This window comes from Pelobates fuscus, chromosome 12, assembly GCF_036172605.1.
Source record: "Pelobates fuscus isolate aPelFus1 chromosome 12, aPelFus1.pri, whole genome shotgun sequence".
In the NCBI taxonomy this organism is placed as follows: Eukaryota; Metazoa; Chordata; class Amphibia; order Anura; family Pelobatidae; genus Pelobates; species Pelobates fuscus.
Window position 1 is genome coordinate 11648513 of NC_086328.1, and position 24081 is coordinate 11672593.

The following is a 24081-nucleotide window of genomic DNA, read 5'->3' on the forward strand; positions in this document are numbered from 1 at the left end:
TGCGCAAAGCATCACAACCGTTTTAGGTTACCCATGCACCCATGGCTCCAGACCCTGCTGGAGGTATGCCTAAAATACAGAGTGTGATTTAATTCCAGCAATGGGTGGCAGTGATTGTCCATGATGGCCCAGCTAAGGGCCTCAGCCTATTACTGATGCACATCGTTAGTCAAACCAATGTGGAAGCATTATCCTAAACAGCAGAGAGGGGTCTGCTGCAGGCAGCTGGAGACCCTCTTTCACTGTTAAACCATTCAAAACCAGTTAAAGACTGAACAGTGGGACGGGGACTCCAGGCACCAAAACGGCTTCAATTAGATAAAGTAGTCATGGTGCCTGCAGTTAAAATGTTTATTTATTTTTGTAAAAAAGAGACAAAAAATAAAAAATGGGGGGGGGCGGGGCCAGGCCGACTGGACGCCATCTGCATGGGCTCCAGCACCAAGCCCCAAAAAAGGACACAAAAACACGTCCCGGCCAGCCTAATTTCACATACCTCAACCTTAATCAATGGACAGCAGCCCCAGCTCAGTCCCGTTGCTGGCAAGAAGCTCATCATTAGCCGGGCAAGCAGAGGAGGCCATGCACGGCCTACACACGGTCGCACGAATGTCAGCCGACAGCCACTACGTGCGGCATGGTCCTGAAGAGAAACACTGCCTCGAGACACCCGAGCGGGAGACCTGCGCGATGGCAGCCTCACACAGTGAGTTATCCCCCAGCCCGCGGCACAGCCCCGCCCCCCCCTCTCTGGGCCGGCGGGGGTTATCCCGGCCACATGGCAGAGGCCCATGCCGCAAGGCGCAGAAGCTGTATGACAAACAGCAAGCCAGTAGACGTCGGCACCGACACGGGGGGAAGGAGAACCTCCAGGGGGAGACATCCTGATCCTGAAACGGCAGAAGCTGCCTGAAAAACAACCCGCCAACAGCGTGGAGATGGCCTCCCCAAATGAAGGCAGGTCAGGCACTGACTCGAGGAAACTCACCAGCATCTACCCAGAGTCACCCTAACACAACTTAACACACCCGGTGGGCATCAGCAGAACATACCAAGGAGGACTGGCATGGACAGCTCGAACAGGCCCAAACGGTACCGAGCGCTGAGCGGAATCTCCGCACTGCCCACACGCCGACTGGAGCAGTGAGTACCCCGATTTCTGGGTAGGGGTCCCCGTAGACCAATGTCCCCGCTGCCGTGAGCCCTGTGAGGCGGGAGTGCGCGGACCTACTGGCGGACCGGTGGCCGTTGGGACTGTGTACCAGCTTTAAGAGAGTGAGGCCGGCAGGGGGAGAGACGTGGGGGTGCTCGCTCCATAGGGCACAATGTGATGCTGGGGAGGTGCAAGGGGCGGGAGGACCACGGACTTTGTGGTGGGGTCTAGTGGACAATCTCTGCCCCTGAGTGCCCACGGCACCGCAGAGGACCCAGCCGATGGGCGGGGGCCAGTGTGGGGAGAACGGGCGGAGGCTAGGAGACCCGAGGACTGTATCGCAGCGGAGACATGGGAGGCCTCCACGAGACTGCCATACACCCGCCATACAAGTTACTATCTGCCAAGCTCATATATTGTCGATATTTTTAGTACTGGTTCTTATTCTTTCCGCATTTATTAATATTGCATTCCAGCACCATAATTTTCTAGGTGCCGTTACAAAACAGTTATGATCCAATACTTCCCCAAGACACTATATGACACTCATATGATACTGCGTTTATTTTCCTACACATGCTGCACTAGTGTTGGTCTATTTTATATGTTATAGTTAAGCCATTTGTTATCCTAGCGAAAATTCTACTGACGCATCAGCCTAGCATTAATGAGGCACTGTTGCACTGCACCCACGCTAGATTTCGTGAATTGACCCAAGCTACCAGGCCGACATAACTCTTATGCAATATGAGTCTCATAAGCGTATTGCTCGGATGAATATACAGCCTGCACAATGAGCTAATATGCCTGCCGAATGCCGTTCTTATACTCGTTAAACATCCACGATATAACATATCCCGCAACGTTTATGTACATTTACTTTACCTCACTGCTTGTTTTTCTTTTAACTACATATAAAGCTACACATGCTGAAAGAGCAGTTAGACATAGGTATTACTCAGATGACTAAAAAGCCTACACAATGAGCTAATATGCCTGCCGAATGCCCTTGATGCATCAAATCTCGTAGAGTCTATGTATACCCAATTTGTATGATCGCTTGTTTATTCTGACTTATATGCCTCTGTGCAGGCAACCATGTGTTATTTTTACCGATTCGCACAATGCCTGCCTACGCTTTTCAGCGACTCTAATAAATATATAAAAAAAAAAAATGCCTACATTTTTGTTTTAGTGATAGGTAAATATATATACAATGGCACATCCAGTGTAATGATCTTTTGTTTTTACCTAGATAATAAGCTAACTGAAAATGCAGATATCGACCTATACGGAGGGCAGAGAGGACAGTTTATTCCTGTGTTGACGCATGTCATTGTCAGGGTACACAGCTTGCACAGAGTCATTTTAAGCACGTCAGAAAAAATAAAAAGCAGAAGTAAGTGATCCTTTTTGGGGGGGTGAGAAAAGTCTTTTAGAGATGGTACAGAAAGAGACTGAGTGCGCATGCATGGTGTCAACATCTCGATGTGCTTGTAAGGTCATTGGTCAAGCCATGTTTTCTCTGGACAGCTATTGGAGCAGCTGTTCTTAGCAGGTTGTCAGTGGTTTCGGAGAGCGGTGGCAAAACAGCAGCAAAAAGGCTGTTAGAACGCAGAGGTTGGGGGGCTGCCTGCCAGATGAGCAGCATTAACCTTTTCAACCCCTGCTCCTTTAAAAATTGACTGCCTCAATTCACACTTCATCCATCTGACCCCTGAACCCAGGCATTGGATAAGTGCACACTGTCACACGCATAAAAGAGGTAAGAGGAATTGTTCCATCGATCGATCGATGTAACCTCTCTCCGATAACAAAACGCAGCTCACCTTCATATTTAACAGCTTTATAAAATTAGAAATGCCAATACAGAAGTAAAACTGGTGAAAGGGTACAAAGAGCTGGTCTATACATTAACTACAAGGATGGATACCCATTTCATGATTCAGTCCCACGCAGGCATTAAAAGACGTGCAGGGTCGTGATATAGCTGGTAAAAACTGATACCCAGCAGGGCAATATTAACGCAATAAGAAAAACAAAAAAATGCAATGTTTCAGTGATTCGTTAAATTGCTGGATGAGATGGTGCAACAGCGAGACCTTCTGCAGGCATCCAATGTGTTAAAGGGAAAAGAAGGAATGGGTTAACTGTTCCTGCTCTACTGTTGACTGGATAAAAAGGTTTCCACAGCAACCATGGATTGTCAGGGGCAACTGTCGGGAGTGTTATTTGGGCAAACAATAGGGTCTGCTCTTGCGTCAGGATACCGGCAGGCAGCTGTGAAATCCCAGGCAAGGTGCTGTGCCAGTCACGAGGCCCTTGTGTGTTTCATTGGGATGCAAATTGCAACTTGATCTTCAGTGGCTGAGTATAAAACAGTCACTGCTTTGTGGTTTTAAGGAACAGAAACAACAGAAGTTAGAGGTATAAGAACAGGAGTTAAAGACAAAGATGGTCAGTTATTGGAGGCAGAGGATTCCTTGGAAATGCCCCATGCCACTCATCATCTGGTTAAAGGGCAATGAGTTACACAGACACCTGGCCATCAGCCAGTCATCTGGACGTCCAATAGCCAGAGTAGCCTTGTGGCGGGAGCATAACACCTATAATTGTAGACAAGTATCTGATCCTGTGACCATGATAAAATGCTGATGTTGGAACCCTGATAAAAAGCTGATTTTACATACCTTGCTGCCAAGATAGATAATTAAAGCTGGCAACTAGCAGAATTTAAAGGTCAGCACAACCACCTGGTGTTTCCCATAAGAATGAGACATCAATTGCAATTGCACCCAATGCTTATTCTTATTATAAAATAGAGAGAGGTTCAGACACATTACAATGAGATCAAAGAGGCCGACGTACAGAAAAACAAACACAGAACAGGTTATATACAAAAAAAAAAAAAAAAAAAAAAAATCAACCTGTAAATCTAAAACCAGAAACATATGCCAGATCAAGAATGTGGTTCACCCTCTCACCCCCCTATGATGTACTTTCTATACACCCCGATTACAGGGCTTTGGGTAAGCTTGTCACAGACAGTTTGCTATTTGCTAGAGCTGTATACTAAGGCTTTATGTTGCTGCACTGTGTAAAGTGACTAAATAAATGTAAAATTGTGAAGTTTTGCTGAAGTGCTTTAAAATGAATTAACTATTTTACTGCCTCTCGACACCGAGTGCTCTTTTCTCTGCAAGTTGCTTTTGGCTGGGTATTGGTACCAAGAGCAAATTTGGTTTCCTGACCGCAGCGAAGCATTGCAATATGTTGAAGACAAGTATATTTTGCGTTTTAATTTTCGCTTTAACCTCTACTGCAGATAACGAGGTACTATTTTCTGATAGAAAATCATTCTCCTGCACTGCATCCATTTTAAGAGACTGGGCGGTAGACATATATCCAAAAAGAATAAAACCTGTTGAATAAAAGTAGATGGCTTCAGCAGTCCTTAGAGCAATACAACATTAGGTACTAGGCTCTCAACCTTTCAACCTGCAGGTGTTCTTTTGTAAGCCTCTGTTATAAGACACTTACCTAACAAACACACAAGAAAGACAATGGCATTGTTACAACACAAGAAACAAATCTAAATTTTTACAGAAAGCCAGAGCAACTGGATTTGTGATTGGTTGACTGGCGTCATACATTTTACTATAAACCAGATTTAGGTTACAACTCTTGAATGCACTGTAGTCATGGTTATAACATACTACGCTGTTGGCTTAACGCCAACCCAACAGCCCTACAAAGAGGTAGGGATACCCTCTGAAAAGCCTACCATTACCAGAAGCTGCCCGCACAAAGAAACTATACATCACTGCTGCTGACGAAGTCAAGCACGGGTGAGGGTGCATGACGGGTGGGCACTGAGCCACAGGTTCAGGGGCAAACCGCTGGGTTAGCTGGCTGTGAGATTTATGAGCTGTTTAGCTCTGTGTCTCAGTCCCTGGCAGATTCATTATTTATTTTGTCCCGTGGAGCGAGCTGCTGTGCCTGCAACTAGCAGGTGTCTGTAAGGCAAATGTCTGTGCAATCAGCCTGTGGAAAGTATGCGGCAAGCAGCACCTCGGCGGGATGCAAGATTACACAGTGTCAAAGAGCTACAGTCAGTGTACTGCGTCTTAACGTGTTAAAGGCCAAAGAGTAATATAATGTTATTCCATTTACAAAACAAGCCAGCTTTTTTTCCAAGAAAACAGTGTGCAACCCTTATGGAACGTTGAAATAGAACATATGTTTGGTTTGGTTTTTTCTTGAGTTATGATTGATTGTTCTTTTTTTTTGTTTGTTTCTTTTTATTTATTATTTCAAACAATCCGATTCAAACTGAAAATGTAACTTGTTTGATTCTTGTTAGGTGCTGGACCCTATGTGATATAATTTAAAGGGACAGTAAGTACCAAAAACACAACATGAAGTGATCTTGGGACAGAGATGCATCTTGAATTTCACAACAGTGCATAATGTTGTTGTTTTTTTGTGCAAACCCCACACGCCACAGCCACTATGAACTAGGGACTAAGACAGATTTAATTATTGCATAAAATACTTTATACTCTATCACCTTTTACTTTACACTCTGCACCCAATGCTTCTTAGTGAGAAATGCAAGTAAAATGGACCTATGGATGAATAACAATGTAGGTGTCTGTTAAGTTATAACATCTATACAATATTACCAAAATAGCCTGCAAATAGAAAAGGCTATACTTCTCTGAATCTTGCTCTCTCCTTGGCTGTTTGTGTGCTGTGTAACAATGACTAGCAATTACAGATGTACTAACAATTGTGTCCTGTGCACCCTGTACCACCAATGACAGACACATGGCAATCACCTCTACAGTACATCCTATGCACACCTGAAATATCCATAGCCAGGTCTCTTACTGACACCTAGTGTTCAAACTAAACATTGCATTAACCAGAAAATTCTGAACAAATCACAAAAGACTAGTTTTTTTTACTAAAGTAAGAATTGTCCGGAATTCAAAGTGAATTTCAAATTCAAGGCTTAAATAGTCAGAATAATTAATCCAACTCAGCTATGGTTCCAGTTCGTCTACTTTGGCCTTAAATGTGAATTTCACTTTGAATTGCATACAATTCATCGCTACAGAATTAACGGTGTAAATGTTCTAAGCTGGTTATTCAAGAAAATGTTAAATAAAAACAATTTAAGCGTTAATCATTAAAAAGTGTACTATCAAGGGTTTACTAAAAAGATTGCAAATGTAGGGCCAAAATAGTCGAGGTGACTAGAAGAATTTTCCTCATTTGACTATTTGAGTCCAAAAATTGAATTAGCTGGTGGATTCCCTACCGTATACGGTTTAGTGAATAACCCTTATCTCAATTCATGCAAAGTTTGCGTTCCACCATCGCAGAGGCAGGGTCTGTATTCCATCACCAGAGGTAAGTTCACCTCTGACAAAGAAGCAGCAGTTTTCACATAAGACTGACATGGCCAATTGAATTTGGTATTGTACCAGAGGAAGCCATCAGGAACCCTCTAGTTACAGGAGAAAGGCTGTAAAATATTAAGAGAGAGAAGACTACCTGGAGGCAGTCCCAGTGCATACAAGTCAACCCCTTAACCCCTTAAGGACACATGACATGTGTGACATGTCATAATTCCCTTTTATTCCAGAAGTTTGGTCCTTAAGGGGTTAAGGACCTAACTTCTGGAATAAAAGGGAATCATGACATGTCACACATGTCATGTGTCCTTAAGGGGTTAAAGAACATACTTGTTTGTTTCTAGTAGTAACGGAGTTCTATTGATTTTTTTATTTATTTGTATTTACTTTTTTAACGATTTTTTTCCATAAAAGTTTTAAATTAAGACCAGGGATTCTCTTTCCACATTCACTGAATTATTAAATGGATAAGTTAAATAAGTGTGAATTCCAGTCTGCTCCGTTCTTCTAGATAAATACACTGTACATTCACATTTCTGATAATTGTGGTTCCTTAACTCGTCGAGTGTTTTGATTACCCATCCATAGCAGGCAGCATTTTCCAACCATTGTTGGCACATGACTTGTTAAAGTTTTTTTTTCCTTCACCAGAAAGCTATGAACTAACATTAGCACCTAACTGTGCACAAACCTCTACCAAATATGCATTTTCCAAACTTTTCCAAATTTTATCCAAGTATCATTGACTCCATAGGACACACAAGGATATATTTTTTTTTTTCTAAAAACTTTTTTTCAGCAATATATTTTAGATCTGATATAACTCTCCTCCATTAACTTCCATAAACATTCTCTGTTTTAATTTGTGGAGGTTTTTCCTATATCTACGCAGATATTCACGCCTTTTCTCCTCATTTGATCCTATGCAATCTTTTTGGCCAGGCACACATATATCATGTATCAGTATTCAAGTGTTCTACTTTGGAACACGGCCTAAACAATGAAAGTGTCCATCTCAAAGCCTACAAACATCCTTCAGAAGCCACGGGCTCTTCTGCAATGACACAAGTTTCATATGCATATGCCACCAAAATAAGCCTAAAAAAATAAATTTCCCTGTGCTTATTGGTAAAAATACTAAACAACTACAAGCAGCTGTATAACAACGCAAAAAAAATAAAAAAAATAATAGACATACAACAAACATCGACAAACCACAAGGAGCTGAGCGCTCTGCCTGTTAGAGTTTGCAGTCTACAGAACAGCTCAATAACTGTCAGATCCCGCAGAGCAGAGTTTTGATGCATTGTAATCTCTCCTCCCACAGAGAAAAGGTCAGGCGTCTTCTACATTCACTGCTCCAGAAAGCAATTACACAGAGGTAGCTGCTCCCCAGAGCTCTGCACGCAGCAGCCTATAAACCTATTAGCACAGGGAGAGCTGCTGTGCAATTATAAAGCAGACCACAGGGAGGCAGGTATTGCAGCAAAAAAAGCGGCTCTATCTATCAAACATTGTGATTGTCTGCAGCCGTGAGTGGCGCCTAACATCATTCCCGAGAAAGCGTTCTGTGCAGCCATCAAGCTGACTGTGTATTGTGCTTACAGTCAGCGTTACCCTTCACAAGTCGTCTGCAACGGCGGTTTAATAATAACTGTATGGCTGGCTGAACTTAACCACGGTGCCTCAAAAGGATTCTGTAATGAAATAAGGGAAGTGAAAGAGTAGTCGTAAATCGCTATTGAATTTATTCTGTTGTAAATTGACACAGCCGAGCACGCTCACCCTTTTTAATGTGTGTGTAATTGGGTGCAACAGGTTTCATAAGCAATTTACATTTACTTGTTCTGGTTCAAACATGACGGGGTCTATCCGCTAAAATGTGATTTGTTGTAAACTGGCAAACAAACTACAAAAGATATCCAAGTTAAGGGGTGGCAGGACTAAGCGCAGGGAGCTAACGGAAGCGCCTTGAAGAGGGGGCCGTGCAAGTAGCTGACAAGTAGCTGGTGGTCCGCAAGTAAGATGTAAAACTGTTTTCAAACCGAGTGACTACGTACACTGGAAGGGAGCTGGGGCACTCGTGCCACCATAACCACTTCAGTAGGCTTTACCACACACAGAGCGTGCCGGGGTATACATTATGTTAACTCTCCATATGACTTAAGCGTTACAATGTTTTACAATGCATACTCACTGATTGCATGCTTAAACTTGCTAATATATATAATCAGACAACCTAGCCTGTAACACTAGCGACACTGCCACGTTTAGACTAAGCTTGTTCAAAAGCTTTACAATGCTCAACCTGCATGGCTAATGTTGCAAGGTTATATTGTTTATTCCTCTCTGACACCTGCTGAAGTTTACATATTCTTGCTAGCCTAAGTTTTCTCTGGCCTTTTTCATTATTTAATTTCAGATTATTTTAGCTGGCATTAAGTTTCCCATGCCTGCATCATTATCATTAGGCTGTATACTTTATATCGCCCAGCTGGCAGCCATAGCATACATGTAAAAAGGCCTCATATGTTACTAAGCCTAGGTTGGCAGGTTACTACATACTCAGCAGTGAAATATTCTAACCGCACTAGCTTGATCTACGAATAAGCATTTTGATACAACAATTATTGTACTGTTACAAGCGTTGCCTCAGTATTGTTATAATGATGATTTATAGTTACATAAGCGAGAATATACACTGTTGAAATAACCTTAATAACTTTAAAAATGTGCCTGACTAACGTATGTCATGACTTGTATTGCAAATGTTTTACAACTTACCCTGATATCGCTGTTGTGGCGCACCAGGGCTACCCGTTACTTTTGTGCACAACAAAAATAAAGAATTTAAAGATATAATGAAAAAAAATACTACAGTACAGCACATTTCACTTATGCCTCGTTTCCACTGAGCGGATCGGTTCGGGTTGGTACAGTTTGGAAGGTTTAGAATGGACCAGCCCATTCTGGTGAGCGTTTCCACTGCAAGTCAGACCTTCAGGGCCATGCAGGGTTTAGAAAAAATGCTCTTCATGTCCACCAATCAATGGATTGTATAGTAGATCCGCCCTAACCGAACCGTTCCATTTTCTATGGCCCTACATCTGAAGCAGGACCCTGAATGGATTGGTACGGTTCGCTTGTATGGACCACTTTCATAATGGAAACACCCAAAATAGCGAACTGAACCGAACCGATCTGAACCGAACCGATCCGCTCAGTGAAAACGAGGCAAAGTGTTAATCAGCATCTACAAGTAATACAGGTAGAGGAAAACATGGGTGTTGGGCGGTCTACCCATACCTAGGGTCCAGTGGTTTTGATATATTTATTAGTTACCCGGAATGAATGGCACTGTAAAATTGTCTGTCAGCAGCTGGCAAAGGCTGTGACAGGAACCTCGTTCCAAGAGGCTGAGCAGCTGCTGTTCTCAGATGAGAGATGTCCGGATATGAATGAATTCCACTTATCAAAGCTCATTTCTGAAGAGCTCTGGGATCCCCTCTCTCTCCGGCCTAATCTGCTTGTGGCCGAATAGTTCAGCAATGAAGATGTTGGAGTGGGTATCCTGCAAGGGCCCAGCCTATGGTCACACACACTGTCAAAAATCATTCCTTCTCTCTAGGGTCAAAATACCAACACTGGAAAAATCCCCCAGCTCAACAATTTCTCTATTTCAGAAACTTTGCAATTCCCTTGTAATTCTCCAGAGTTACCAGTTTTGTTTACAAACCCCATAGAGGGCTTTAAACAAACGTATGCATTGCTGCAATGTGTATAATCCTTTAGGCTCCAGCTCCATTAGAAAATAATGTTCTAGCAAGCAAAAAATCTAACTTCGCTCGGCAAGAGACCTTCTCTTTTCATCTCTTCATTCTCACACGGTCAATGCACAATGCACATCTGCAAGATTTCTTAAGGGCCGCAGGATTACTACGAGATGCCCCATTCCATTCTATCCAACATTCCCCTAGCCTCATGTCCTTTAAAACTCTTCTCTTTTGGAAAGCGTATTTTCTGGGTAACTAGAGAGATGTCCCGAACAGTTTGCCAGGAACTATTAGCTGGCGAACATAGCTTGTTCGCGGTCGCCGCGGCGGGCGAACATATGCAATGTTCGGTCCGCCCAGTGGTGTATCCTATCCTGGTTTTGTGCTGCCCTAGGCAGGACAAAACTCAGGCGCCCCCTCTTTCCCCCCCCTCCCCCCCACTTTCTGTTCCTGCACCCCACGTCCTCCTAGATTGTGCCCTCTTCACTTTTTGAGTCTGTCAAAATTACTTTGTTTCTTTCATTCACTTGGGGTTATATATCCCCAATATACAACTGTAAAGTGCTATATATTACACACGCGCTATACAGTGAGAATAAACAGTGTGCCTTTCTATACACCGGTCCATGAGTCAGAGGGCGACTCACAAACAATGTAACACCGATATCTTGCAGATTATATACAGACTTCCTGTTTTTACAGCATTGTTGTTACAGAAGATGTAAAGACCTTTTGTACCAGGATGAAGAGTGAAGCTTCATGAAGTATTTGTGCTTGCATGGCCACCATAAATTCTTGAATTGTACAAAAAGCAGAGACATTCTGCAACAATGCATGTCTAACTTACAGTGCACAGTGTATGGTACAGGCTGTGATAATCATACTCTCTACCTTTATATTCTAGAAGAGCGCTCGAGATCTTTTATTGCTGCCTTGTCTCACAAAAGGAAAGTTGAAATGTCCTCTCAGTATGAAAGGTGTTATGTGATTAGTCATGACAGCTGCTTGTAATCTTCAACGTGTTGTTATTATAAGTTTATAATACTATCAGAACCAGAATACTATTTCAGGGGATAGCTTTAAAAGACATTTTTAATCCACTGAAACAAATGGAAAGTCATAAGATTCAGGAATAACGAAGGCATGATATAACTGAGCTATAGTTCACACAGAAGGACTCAACGAGTAGGCCTGTGAGATTTTCAACCTTAAAGTTTACATCAAGCATGTCAAACTCAAAGTCGTAGACAGGCCAAATAAACAAAGTTTACATTTATGTGGGCCGCAAAAAAAAAAAAAAAAATTCAGTTTCCATAGAAATGTAGGTTTATTTAGAAAAAGTACAGTATAAAAAGGTTGCCTAACTGACACGGACGTCCTCGCGCTCTTAGGGCTTCAAAATAAACAAACAAAAGAGCACATTTATTTTAAGAAATGCATTTGCATTTAAACAACGTTTCAGTCCAACTATCTTGACATATTAAGAAAGGTTTGGTAATGGGACGGAAATGGTGAATGTATGCTGTTGCACGGCTGTAAAAAAACGATGTTATCTTGTTTATTTTTAAGTCCCATGAGTGTGTTCTTCACTTTGGCTGAGTTAATCAAACTTGATGATCTCAGCCAATCCAGTGCTTTCCCGTAGGAAAACATTGGGAGACTATTGCTCATGTGTGGCAAAAAGCTGTGCGGCCAAACAGCATCTCCATGTGGAGCATACTGCTCCTCCATGCAGACCCAGTCCAATACACTGCCCCGCTCCCGCCACTCTTATACACTACCCTGTCCCTTCACCAAATCTAATACATTGCTCCTCCTCCCTCCACTCTAATTTAATAGACAGCCCCCACTCCACTTTAATACACTGCCCTCCCTACCCTAATTTAACACACTGCCCCCCACCACTCTAATACACTGGTTACTTCCCTCAAATAAATACACTGCCCCCCTTCCCCAATGTAATACAATGGCCTCCTGACTTCCCCAATTTAATACACTTGCCCCCTCCCTCCCCCAGGTTAATACACTGCCCCTTCCCTCTCGTAAATTAATACACTGCCCCCCCCCCCACCACCACCACTCTGCACTCCCTCCAATTTAACACACTAGCCCCCTCCCTCCCTCAAATTAATACACTCGCCCCCTCTTCCCCCAAATTAAAAGTGCCCCCTCCCACCCTCAAATGAATACAGTGCATCTGCCCTCAAATGAATACACTGCCCACCCCCATGCCCCTCTTCTCCTACCTTTTGCTGTCCGTCCTCCAGTTCCAGCTCCAGCCCTCTGGCACTGTGAGCAGGAGGGAAGGGGGAGGGGCTGGCACTGCAAGCAGGAGGGAAGGGGGATTGGCTGGAACTGCGAGCAGGAGGGAAGGGGGAGTGGATGGAACCGCGAGTAGGAGGGAAGGGGGGAGTGGCTGGAACTGCGAGCAGGAGGGAAAGGGGAGTGGCTGCTCTGGTCTGCTCAGCAAACACACAGCCACTTTGCCCTCTTGTGGCCGGGAGAGCAAGAATCAGGAAATACTTTTCCTGTCTTGCAGGTCCCAGCCACAGCTGAAAGTTGCTCCAGGGCAGGCGGGCCGCAAATATATTCACTGTGGGCATTCAATGAATATATATGCGGCCCACATTCCCTGGGGCTGCCTTGTGCGGTGGGTGCATCCAGCCGCAAGACAGGTGCCCTGTCACGGCCGATCGCGTGCTTCGGCTGCGCTACAGTGAACAGAGTGGTTGTCTATCTGCAGAGCAGGCCAGTCACTTCCCCTTCCCACCTGCTCGTGGTGCCAGAGGAGCGTCTGGCCTGCTTGAGCAGAGCAGAGCTGGACCTGAAGGACGGAAGGCTCATCTTAAGGTAGGGGACGAGGGTCTTGGGGGACATTCATGTGTAGTGTGTTGAATAGGGGAGGGGAACAGTGTATTAAATTAGAGTAATGGAGTGGGGGCAGTGTATTAGAGTGGAGGGAGGGGGGGCAGTGTATTAGATTTGGAGAGGCTGTGTATTAGACTGGGGGGCTGCGTGTTAGATTGGGGGAGGCTGTGTATAAGTTATAGGGAAGGCTGTGCATAAGTTATGGAGGGCAGTGCATTGGATTTGAGAGCAGTGTATTAGAATGGAGGGAGAAGGGGCAGTGTATTAGAATGGAGGGAGGGGGCACTGTATTAGATTGGGTCTGTATGGAGGCGCTGAACGCTCCCCGTGGACATGCTGATTGGCCATGCAGAAAGCCTATGGGAAAGCATTGGATTGGCTGAGATTATCAAGTTTGTTTAAAGAACACACTCATAGAACTTCAAAATTAACAAGATAACGCCTTATTTTTTATTTTACTTTTACAGCTGTGCAGCAGCATACATTCACCATTTCAGTCCCATTGTCAAGGTAGTTGGACTGAAACATTGGTTATATGCAAATACAGGTCTCCTTAAAATAAATTTGCTCTTTTGCTTACTTTGAAGCCCTTCGAGTGTGAGGTGCCTTTTTTTTATACGTTTTGGGGAATTTTTTGTGGCCAATATAAACTTAAACCCTGTTTATTTGGCCCGTGTTACCCTTTGAGTTTGACATGCTTGCTCTTCATACAGTAAGCATGTGGGGGGCTTCAGGAGTACGTAGGGGGGATGGAAGATAGGAATCTCACTGAAATCAGTGAGAGAAACAGGAGTGTCAGCGCAATCAATCAGCTCCTAGGCACATTAGCGGCATTCCACAGTTTTTGGACTGCCTTCTACAAGAGCCTAAGCTGAGACATCCACAACAAAGGCTTGGCTACGTGCCCAGGGGAAGGAAGGGGCATCATAGCGTGTGTGTGCTGGGGGAGGATAAACACAGGGGAAAGGAGGAGCCAGTCAGGGGATTTAACATTTTTAAAACTTTCACATCTAACTACAACCCAACATTCATAACTTACACAATCTGTGACCGGCAGGAGAGTACACAGAATTTAAAGAGCTCTATTTAACACAATGACATTAGCAGGCACAGCGCAAAATGTGTTTCATTGCCATTCCCTGACTATAAGTCACCCTGACCAGTACAAAACAGATACTAAAAACATTAAAGGGACACTATAGTCACCCAGACCACATCAGCTCAATGAAGTGGACTGGGTGCCAGGTCCCTCAGGTTTTAACCCTTCACATGTAAACATATCCCTTCAGCACCCCTTCAGCACTACGGGAGGGGGACCCTGAGGGTGAGGGTCCCCCAAAGATTATATAGTGTCAGGAAAACGGGTTTGTCTTCCTGACACTATAGTGATCCTTTAACACTTACCGTTTACAGAGCTTCAAACCTCTCAGCACTTTACAATACTAACAGAGGAAATAAAACAGGAAGTAATTAAAAAGGTTACTGCAAAACACCATGAGCACTTCAGAGATCTGACGTGGTCATGGTGCTTGGAGTCAGAATGTGCAGCGCTTCAGTTTGAGACACTGCACAAAAAAGGGTTAAAGCGTAATTCCACCTCCAGCAGTGTCATCAGCCAGCCAGGAATGGGAGTACAGAGTTGGCTGATGTGAATTCTGTGCATATTTGGAGTATATAAAATTTGGGCACTTATAGCGGACAACAGACTCCACCCTCCCCCCCATCCCACTGCTGTCCAATTATTCCAATCAGATCGTTATCACATCCCCTGCACTGAGGAAACGACGTCACTGGAGCAGAACTGGGCTGCAGGACAACCTGACCTTGGGATAGAACAGGTAGATTTTTCTTTGACTGAGTACTACCATGCCAGCAAAGGTAACTTTTGTTAAAACAGTTTTTTTTAGTCTGGAGTAACCCTTTAAAAAGAAAAGTATGTCTGCCCAATCATACCATAAAAAAATACAGGCACATCATGTCTGTCCTTTTTAAGTTGTACGCCGAAGCTGATCAGGTTATTTGCATTATGCCAATATTATGTGAACATGTGCTTATGTTTGAAATTGTCCATCGTCTACTTGGGGAAATGGGGGGGGTCCCAAATAAACGGTCAACTGTCAAATTATTTAATAAATGAAATGTTATACTTTAGTGCTAAATAAAATAGTTACTAAATAAAAGCTACATTCTATTTGGAATGGGGCTAATGCAACAAATTAACACACTGACTTCATAAATAATCCAGGAAGCCGGATCTAACGGTGCATATTGTCATAACATTATCTTTGTGTATCCCATACAAAATAGGCAGACGCCTCCGAATTTATTGACAGTAGGGCTTTAGAGCGCTGCCGATGCTAGATATGCACGACCATCCATGCTACCCTTATATAATTCGGGAGCAGACTGCAATGGCGGTAAATATTAAGGAGTGAATAAAGAATTTCTTTACACATTATTAATGGCACTTAATACAAATTCCAAGAGGTTATGCCCGATTGCGGACACATATATCAAAGAAAAAGAATAAACAAATTAGTTTGATTTTCAACCATCTTACACTTATAAGGGATGAATTTACCATCTTACAACATTAAATCCGTTAGAATTCAGAAAGATTTACACACTATTCTAAGCAGAACGTCGCGACTTTCTAAAATAAAGGAGGTGCAGAAAAGGCCTGTAGGGATTCTCACCAGATGCGCTAAGCCCTGTCAGCATTCCTGCGAGGTAACGCAAGGTCAAAGCAAGCAGGAAGACAATGTGGGGACATTCTGGGCTCCCCTCCGCCAGATGTGTACTAACAAGAAGCCTGCCCTCCCAGCTAATAAGGTCAGACACTGGCTCCAGCGAGACGAGCAAACAAGAAGGGTCTTGGCTTGAGAGCAGCTCTGACTTGGCACTCGCTGTGTTTCCAGATTCTTTCAGAGCAAATTGTGCTAACAGACAGGGGAGAAAGGATGCTGGACGAAGCAGACTCCAGGCTCCTCTTAGCTTCTCTGCTTCTCTGTATTGTTAAATCATCTTCCGAATCCCCCCACCAGGAAGGACAACAAAAGTCCTGTTATTTCACACTCCAGGGATAGAAGATGAAAAACAGCAGCCAACAAGGAGAACATTTAAAGACAGCAGCCAAAAGAGAGAACATATAAAACAGCAGGCAAAATAGAAAACCCCTTAAAGACTATACACACACACCAAAAAAAAAGAAACAACACACCAGAGGAAAATGTACTTAAATTATTTTAGGACTTTAACCCCTTAAAGACCAAACTTCTGGAATAAAAGGGAATCATGACATGTCACACGTGTCATGTGTCCATAAGGGGTTAAATACGTCCTACCCAGAGGGTACAAATTCTCTTTCTGCCTTCCCACCCCCTCCGACACCAGTTTTTGAGGTCCTAATGTATGTGGCTGCTATGCTTTCCAGTACATTATGCGGGGCCCCCGTTTTATTTTGTGAGATTACAGCTCATGTCAGAAGCTGTGTAAATAGTGGGACAGTCCATTACAGATACATACTTACAAAAGGATAAATTAATAAGTTATCATAGGGCAAGTAGACCAGGTTAGAACAATTTTAACCTGCTCGATTTACAGGAATTGGTAGAACTCCTCCACAGTTAAACCACTCAACTAGTTAAACCCTTTTATAACCAAAAACAAAACATGCTATCAAGGGGATTTGCCTAAGCCCTGGTCTTTAAAGAGTTAAATACATTTCTATTAAAAGCAGCAAATTTCATTTTTCCTGTAAAATTGTATCTAGTCTTAGTGGAAGAGCTGACATTTTTGAGAACAACATAATTGGGTTGGGACCATGGGAACTAAGAAGTCACACCAATGTTGAAGGGGGTAAATTTGGCAAATAGAAAAAGCGTCGTTTAGACGACCAAAAATCATCTAAGAAGCCAAAAGCCCTTTTAGTGGCTGTCTGGTAGACAGCCACTCAAGGAGGAGCTAACCCTAGCAGGTAATTACTGCAGTTTATAAAAACTGCAATAATTACCACACCAGGGTTAAGGGTGATGGGAGTTGGCACCCAGACCACTTCAAAGAGCTAAAGTGGTCTGGGGCCTACAATGTCCCAATAAGTTGTTATGGTGCCAGGTGGCCCCGGATGCACGGTTTAACACCAAAGGTTGTCTCCAGCGCTGATCTTCAGGTCCTCCAGGCAGGATCCGGCTTCTGAATCTGAGTTACAGGAAGCACAGAGTGCCGCCACTGATTGTCTGACGCTCTAAGCTGCGTTAGCGACTCTAACTGAAATCCTAGTTATATTGGGCATTTTAACAATTAGGACCAATTAGTGAATATATTTTATAGAGGCCAGAGAGGTTGTTGCATTTGTGTACAAATGATTAAAAATGCTAAATTGAGAAAACTTTAGTTTTTTTTTTCCATTTTGTAAATATTAAATTTATGCAGCAAAAGAAGGCTCTATTTCTTCTTTAATTAATTATAAACAATATCTATGGATGCACTCGCAAACGCATCACATCAAAAAAGAGACTTGGCCCTTAAAAGATAAAATAAAATGTTGAAGCTATACAATGTACCAATTTATTTATTTATTTATTTTAATGTAAATCCTTTCCTTTTGTCAAGACATAAGGAATAACCATGAAGTGATACCAGAATCAATGATAACCTGTTAAAGAGGGAAGATGCATTCGGCCAAATGTTCAAATAACAACTCTTCTTAAAAAGTGCTAGAAGTGTAGCAATCTACAAAACATTTCATTGGTTTCCCTGGTAACTTCTCTACAGTAAACATCATGTGCCAGAAAGAAGAACACTGTGACATCTTGATACAAAAAAACTATTTTAACAGTCTCATACTCTAGTAGCCATCAACAACAAACATGCGCCAGCCAATTTTCACAAATGTTTTAGGCAGAACTAGAAAAACCTGTGGGTTTGACTCTACATAACCTATCACCATTGCCCATCCAGTGTCAGAAAGGAGATCATTTATTTACCCGTTGTATATTTACAGTTTATTAACCATTCCACCACGAACCACTGTATCAGTATATTTACTTTCTCTAACTCTTGTTTCCTGTTATATGTCAAGAATGGAGATACCCTAACATGCAAACGTATAGGAAACAGTAAAGGAACACGTACTGCTCCTAAGCGTGGTCGGGCTAGTCGCCGAGAAAGAAGAATGAAATGTCTGCAAGCAAACAGAGTAAATGAGAGGCAGGCCGAGGTCTTGGATAACAGAGATACACAGAATAAACAGTCAGGATAAAAGAGAGAATAGTCAAGCAAGCCAATATCAGAAAACAGTCCAATACATAGTATACACACGCTCTCAGGTAACAACATACTTCCTCTACAGCACACAGTGAGCCAACCAACATATACATATCAGGCACCAGCGACTGTTACTAACAAATGGCATATTCTGTAAGAGCAATCACAGCAGTCATTGTATCTCACATGCAGCACCCCACTAAAGGATGCAATGGGAAAAACATGGCTTGAAAAAAGATGTATACACATTTCAGAATGACGACAACATCCCCGACATCTCATACGAAAATATGCTCATCTGTACTACAAATGTTTGTCATCAATACCAGAAAATTCGAGCTAACCATCAACAAGCGAATTTCCACCAACTGGGTATGTCAGACAGAAAATATTTCTCTCTCATGAAAACGGTCAGATTTTTGCATGTTTTGATAATTAAAATATAGCATGTGGACAGGAGGAGGTGTGTATTTTCGTTTTAAATTCTGTAGGAGTCAACCAGTACCACTTTTTGAACTTTGTGCTCTTTGATGGGATATTTGGTCTATCCCCAACAGGTAAACTCAGATACATGGCTACCAAGTGAAAAGAATTGGACTTCTAAGCTTCTGCTCAGTTCTCTCTTAATTGTCTGAACTGCAGTGCCACTGCTGTAACTGTAGATAGCTCTTCCCCCCCCCCACCCCCCCCCAAAAAAAAAAATATATTTTTTTTATTATTCTGAATTAGAAAGGTGCAATTAACGTCCCATAAAAATGATCCTTTCACTAAAGCATTGGTCACGGTTATCCACAGGATGCATATAGGAGACTAAATGTTTATTATTAAGTACCTCTCCCTAGATTGATACAGTCACACCCCCCACCACCAGCCCCCTGTATGTATAAAAACATTTCAACATTTTACTCACCTTTTCTAGTGACAAAACTCCTTTGGTGCTGTTTACCTCTCTGCCTCTTGCAACGCCCGGTTCAGTCAATATCCAATCCAATGCTCCTCTATCGGAACGCATTGAATCAGTGCTTTCCTATGGGTATTCCAGATTCACGTAACAGGGTTTAACTCAGTAAGTGCTGTGCTAGTGCCACTAGTAGATGTCAAACTGACAGCCACTAGAGGTGCATTTAACCCTGTAATGTAAACATGGCAATTTATTTTTATTTTTTTACATTGCAGGGCTAAAATGATAGCGACATTGCACTCAGACCACTTCACCTTTCCACACAATATTGATGCTGTAGCTTAGGGGTCATCAACCTATGGTACTCAAGGCTGCCAGAGCCAAACAAGCTCTGTCCTATTGGGAGTCCCCGTGGGACTTCAGATATCTGCTAGTGCAACCTGAGCGGTGATTGCAGTTGGTGAGGGACAATACCCCATTTACGCATTGCAGCACTTCCTCCCAGCATTTGTGAAAGGGAATCTACACTGAAGAAGTGCAGCCCGCTTCTGTCCATGGCCTGTACCTGGCAGCCCGAGCCCCACTGGACTCCAACACTGCTAGATGTATCCAGAGCTGCAGAAGAAGCCTCCCATTCATATAAATAAATAAATAAAAAATAAAAAAAACAGTCCACACAAACACAACACTACTGACAATTCACATACACAAACCCACGAGCAGCCTCTCACATGTAATTCCACAAGCAGCCCCACAGACCCACCAAACACACTATGTGACATCATCCACACACACACACACACACACACACACACACATTTCCACAAGCAGCCCCACAAAAAAACCCAAACACGGTATGTGACATCATGCGCACACACACTTCCACAAGCAGCCCCCATACACAGTCCACATTCATAGGCATCATACACCATACCACAAACTACTTATGAACATATACAATATAACAGCACCGACATGCAAATACAATGTTACAAAGTAACTGCAGCACCCATAACACACGACTCCAGCAACATATTATTATTTATAAAGCGCCAACAGGTTCCGTAGTGTTGTACAGTAAAAAATAAATAAATAGGACCAGCACGCCAAGGAACTTCAAGATCTTGTTTTGGCACAGTACTACTAAAAGGTTACCTAACCTTGCTGTAGCTTCTATCGTTATTTTTCTTCTCTAATTCAATACACGAAATGAAAAGAACATCAAAGAAAGCCAAAACCAGAATTTTATTTAAGATTTTCCCTTTAACTGTCAGTAACGATCAGAGGGGTAGTTACACGCTTCACAATGCTAACTTTAATAGAGCCACCCTCTTGCCTTAACTGCTACCCAGTCCTCCCCCTTCCTCGGGGATGGCGCCTGTAAGTTTCATCGTTCTGAAACAATGAAAGAAGCCAGATGTAGTTCTAATCCCCACAGATGGACAGGATTTGCAAATACATCCAGCCGGGAGTGCAGAGCTGAGCTGCTACCACATGCAAAGTTTTGCTTAGGGAGAGTGTGGAATGGAAGCAAGAAGATGAAGGAGGGAGGTATGCCAAGCAGGCTCCTTTCCCTGTAATCCATTCCTTATGTCCAGATTAGGACCTGACAAGGTGTCAACGTTAGCAAGTGTCCACAAACTGTTCCCATCTGCACATTGCTCCCTTCCCCGCTCTCCCCATTGAGCAACCTTCGGGGAGGGAGCATTCTACCACCATCCTTGGAAACATCACACGCCGCAATGGTTAATAGCACTAATCCATGGGGAAAACACAGAACAGGAATTACCTTTCATAAGAAAGATGCTCAAGGTAAAGCGTGCTAGGTTTTAGCCCCAAGCCACATTGGGATGTGCTAAGCTTCGCACCATTTAGGCATATGGGATCTTTGTTCTCAATGTCAAAACAGAAGCTCTCACTGAATGTGGAATTTTTTAAAATTCTTTTTTAAAGGATACATTTCGAGACATTGGGGTTTGCCAGTTGTGGCCTTAAATCAGGATTTCAATATATTTTTTCAGTGCTAGTCAGTAGAGCAGGGATAGCTAATCTTTGGCCCAGCAGCTGTTGCAGACTTCCCTGCCCATGACGCTCCGTAAGTCATCCCACAGAGAGTCCTAGGATAAGCGGTGCATGACATATGCTGTACTAAAGGTAAGTCGGGAAGAGTACAGAGTTTAGTTTGTACAGAAAGCAGTGTCACAATGAAATCTGATGAGTTAGAGAAGTCTTGACTTGCTATTTTACAGAGAATACATTTCCAGTTTAAATTGTTCTAAGCAGTCCAACATTTAAAAAGCCCTCCTGTCACCAGTGGATATACACTTAAATAAAGCTTTCCCTCTGAGCTGCGATCTTCCAAACTTCAGCTCATGACAGATGAAGTAGCCAGGAAACACTTTTTTGCAATACAAAAACAAAACAAAAAAATTCCAGGAGGACATAACATTTTTTACTTGCATGCGCAATGAGATGCCGTAAGAGTATATTGCAACTCTTCTGCAAGGAACAGCTAATGGGCAGTAGTAAGATAGGGCTGACTGAGACTTATTGAACCCTTTAACACATTTTGCCCCCAAAAAATCAAAAAATCGGAGTGAACATTAAGACAAAGAAGGCTTTCTTTTGTCTTTTTTTTGTTTGTTTTTGCGCAGAAATTTAAATTTAAGTCACTGCAATACGAACTTCTAAGAAAGATACGTGACAATGATATTATAAGCACAAAACACTGATAATAAATTGCAGGCTTCCTGACCTGAACAGAATTTTGAGAAGTTCTAAATGCTATGCACCATTCTTCCACAATATTAGCACGGTGCTAAGATCAGATATCACATTATAGACCAAAATTGAGTGATATTTACTGCCGTCCACTGCAAAATAAAATCCAATTGGAAAAATGCATAAATAATACAAATTTTGTGTTGGCATGAAATACACTATTTGCTGCTTTATACAGTACTAAAAATTACACGCTAAACTAAACTAATCAGAACAAAAAACACCGCACACAGTAACTACCCAACAACCAGATACGTCAGAAGCATCTTTGCTAACCTAAAGCATTCCTGTGCTTCACTAATAATTCAAGTAGGGGAATACATTTGTCATTTAGAATTAACGTTTTCTTTGTTTCCCCCAATGTTTCTATATAGGCTTCTGAGAAAAAACAAACAAGTAAGTTTGATCAGCTTATTACAATTATTAATAAGCACCAGATTTTTGATCATTAATGGGGCAACCACACAGCTGATATGCTTAGCCAATGACTGCCATCCAAACATTGACAGAATGGTTATTGCAAATGTGGAAGTGTAACAATCACAGTATGCAAAGTGAAGGCAGAGCGACGTGCACCAGTCTGTGTCAAAGGGTGCCAGGGGCATCTCGCCATCATAATCATGACAGCAGCATGTAGTTGTTATGGTGCTTAGAGCGACCCCCATTAAAACAAACAGGATCACAAACATGATGTATATGAATGAAGAAAACTACAGGTAAAATTTTAATGAAAGCGGCACATCAGTGAAAGCGGCACATCAGTACTCTTCATTGGACTTAAAGTCTAAGGCAGGCTTCCCCAAACTCCGGCCCCCCAGATGTTGCTGAACTACAACTACCATGATTCTATGAATGCAATAGATGGGCTGAGAATCATGGGAGTTGTAGTTCAGCAACATCTGGAGGGCTGGAGTTTGGGGAAGCCTGGTCTAGGGTGACTGAGCGGCTCCTCACTTGGAATAGAATTAAAGGAGCAAATAATTAATTTTATTTATATTGAATTAACTGGCCACTTGAAACCTTCTAATTGATGTGGTTAATGTTGCACTTGCTGCTGCTCTGTAATTGGCTGATGCAAGTCACAAAAAGCTCAGTGTGGGACTATCAATGATACTTCATAGTTCAATGACTGACATATCGTAATCAATTGCAGAGGTGGGAACGAATTACAAGATATGCAGAACATGAAGTTCCTGGGGGTGGAGGACTGCAGTTCTCGCCTCACAGGAAATGTTGTTATAGTACATTTATTTTTATCAAGCAAATGCTTTATCCAGCAGACTCAAGTTAGAGCCCATTGTGGGAGATGCCTCCTAGAAAAATCAGGAAGCACACTTTTAACATTGCCCTGGTCATAAGAAAGTCTGCAACACTGTAGGTTATCATCAATAACTAATAATAAGAATACCATGAAAGAAGTTAAAATCAGAGAGTTGGATGTACATTTTACGGTACGTGGTTTCCAAATACGGTACATGAAAGGGACTATATGTTATCAGTATTCCTTTTTTTCCCAATTCAAACCTGTAACTTTGAGACAATGCAACAGGAGCACTATCTGTTTCACATGGTTTCTAATCCACACATGGCTCTCCATTTCAAGAGTGGGCACTTTGCTGCTGGGCAATTAACCAATGGCTTTTTTTTTCCCCCAGGAAAATGTAATAAACAACAACAACGAATATGGAAAGAACAAAAAAAAAAAAGGGTTTACACATAAGTAGATATTAACCCAGTGGCCAAGGAATTCACAGCTTGCCTAAGGCTTAAGTAGTAATTTAATGACTTAGGATACCAGGGTAATGAATCCAAACTAGGGACTGTGTCTGAAAAATCAATGACAGTTGGTGGGTATGCATCTTCTCAAGTGTCAATCACTACTGAAAATCTTGAAGGCTAAGATACTGAAATGTGTTT

General features: G+C 42.5%; 1 protein-coding gene across 2 annotated transcripts in view; it reads right to left on the minus strand.

Moving 5' to 3' along the window:
- Positions 1 to 24081, minus strand: part of GSE1 (Gse1 coiled-coil protein) — a 330654-nt gene that overhangs the window by 282237 nt on the left and 24336 nt on the right. The gene's annotated exons all lie outside the window — the stretch shown is intronic.